The sequence below is a fragment of the Nicotiana tomentosiformis genome, chromosome 2 (assembly GCF_000390325.3).
Source record: "Nicotiana tomentosiformis chromosome 2, ASM39032v3, whole genome shotgun sequence".
Classification (NCBI taxonomy): Eukaryota; Viridiplantae; Streptophyta; class Magnoliopsida; order Solanales; family Solanaceae; genus Nicotiana; species Nicotiana tomentosiformis.
The window spans coordinates 68,560,428-68,563,191 of record NC_090813.1 but is presented as its reverse complement, the minus strand read 5'-3'; positions in this window follow the sequence as shown (position 1 = coordinate 68,563,191).

Here is a 2,764-nt window from a genome sequence, read left to right as displayed (position 1 = left end):
AACAGGATGCTCAACCTGTTGATGCAGTCACATCCGCCGAGGATGATGTCTCGACACTTTGTGGAGAGTTTGATTTGGTGGAAAATGCCAACTCCCATTCTCGAGCCCCAATCGTTGTGCCCGATACTGCGAGGCAGAGTATCGGGTCCTTGGTGAGCACCCAACAACCAGTGATGCCTTCGATGCAGCCGTTTCCCGTTCTTCTCCTTTACCAGCTTTATCACCACCTTCTTCGCCACCAGCAGCTGCTATATCTTTTCCATCTTCATCCTCGCTTCCCCCAACAGCATCATCTCCAACGGCCACGCCTGGCCATGCTAAAGGCGTTCCTCTTCCCTAGTCTCCCGTTCATGGGAATTTGGGGCAAATTATGCTACCCCTTCTGAAGATCCTCAGAGGAGGAGGAATGTTACCCTCTCAGTCTCTACCGGGTGTAACCTTCTTTCCCGGCCGGTGGAGCTTGCAAATTACCTGAAGCCCTTGGCTTCAGAGAAGGATTGGGAAAAGATTCAGACACTCTCAGGAGAGTGTTTGTTGAATAATGCCATACATAATGGCGCAACGGTATGTTTTTGTCTTTCTCTATAATTTTTTTCAGTTTCTGAATGAGTGCATTTTAAGCTTTACCTCTTTTTATCTCGCAGGCCAATTTTCTTGCCTCCAAGGGCCTACAAAGGTTAATCCGCGAGAAGGAGGAACTCTATTCTAAACGGGACTAGCTTTTGGCAGAACGTGATCGGACTATTTTTTGCCTCTCGGAATTGGAATTCAGGGCCACTGAGGTCGATGTTTTGGAAGCCCGTTTGCAGCAAAGTGAGCAGGAAGTGGTAACCCTCAGTCAGGAAGTTGGTCCACTGAGGGCCGGTTTTGATGAAGTCAAGGCTAAATGGGCCGAGGTCCGAAATGCCATTCTTGCTGCCAATGATCGTGAGACTGCTGCTGCTGAAAGGGTAACTAATTTAGAAGCAGCCTTGAATTCTAAGGCCGAAGAACTTGCTACCGCGGGGGCGAGACATGCCCAATTGGAGGAGAAGTATAAGAAAACTATCGAGTACAACAGGCTCTATAGTTCAATTGTCCATGATCTCGATGTCAGTCTCTGATCTGCTAGGTCCGCTCGGGACAATCTTTCTGCAGAGATCGCTTAACTCAAAGAAGAACTCAGGCGCCGAGAGGCTTCCCTCGTTGTTGAAAAAACTTACGCCATGTACAACATGAGGAGAAAGACCTTGGAATGAGCCAAATCTGGCGTTTTTGTTATTGATGTCGAAATTGTTAAAGCACGCGAGCTTGAGTTGGCTGTAAAGAAAGGACTCCCAGCGCGGTCTGATGCTCCAGGTTCTTCTGATTCTGGTTTCGAGATTTCGGACACTGAAGAGGAATCAGAAGGCGATAATGCCAAAGATCAAGCCGGGGAAGATGTTGAGCCATCGGTTAAACCGGCTACTGCTCCCGGGGATATGGATACATCTCTTCCTCCTGATTCCAGTGACGCTGTAGCTTAGCTTTTTCTTTCCCTGTTTTGTATTTCTTTTGGCACGTTCTTGTAAATGAAGACATATTTTTGCTCGAATGTTTGATCGAGTCTTACTTTTGCTTGAATGTCTGATCATATTTTCCTGTATGTGGTCTCGGATGCATTTTCTTCAATGCATTTTTGTCTCTGAGAATTATCCCTTTTACATGAGGGTTTCAAAAAGTATTTGTGCAGGTTTGGTTTCTGCGTCTTTTTTATATGTGGCTTCGGGTGTATTTTTCCGCGATAACATTTTTGGTTACGGGCATAAATTCTTCCGAAACCAACCCTTTAACAGGAGAATTTTTATAAGAGAGGGCCCTCTTATATTTACGGTGCTCTTGAAGAGGACGTCTCATGTTCATTACGGCACTAGCATTTAAAGTACTTGTTCAACTTTCAAATTCTCCAATTAGCTCATCGTGTATACAAGAAACAAGATAAAAAAGGATTTCATTTCATTCCTTCTATTTTCATAGTTTACATACACATTTTGCTATGTAGAAAAGAAGTTGCCATGACTTGTGGCTATCTTGTATAACTTGTTTCTTCAGGACTGGTTGTGCAGTCCCCGGTCCCGATGATGTATGGCATTCAGTGTTGCCTTGCCAGATTTTCGTTCCCGGTTGAAGTGGCATTCAATGTTGTCTTGCCGTATTTACGTTCCCAATTGATGTGGCATTTAATGTTGCCTTGCCGTATTTTCATTCCTGGTTGACGTGGCATTCAGTGTTGCCTTGTAATCATATCATTATCCCCCCAGTGTTCTAATGCGAAGAATACGAATTGGAACACCAGAAGTTTTGTATCTTCGAAGGTTCCACCGATGAATTGTTACGTAACCCTTCGCTCGGTAACATATTTTGCTTTAGGAATTCATGCTATCGAGCGAAAGAATACCTAACAATCCTCTAGTGGTTTGTGCTCGTGAATGATCGTGTAACCTTTGTTCGGTAGCACACTTAACTTCCCGATGGGAATTTGCTATCGAAGCAAAGATTACCTTATCGTCCCCGAGTGGAGACTTATTTGTTTGCCTTGTCATCAAAGGTCTTATTACTGTTATTTTTGTAGTATGCTTGTGGTCGCTGCCTCGTTAAAAATCTTACCTGAAAAAACCCAATTGGGATAAAAAGCGGAACGAAGGATAAATGAGTGCAGCACATATTTTTCGTTTGACTATTATTTGTTAGCACTAATATTTTCTGAGATGAGACGCGTTCCAGTTGTTGGGCAACTTGTCTCCGT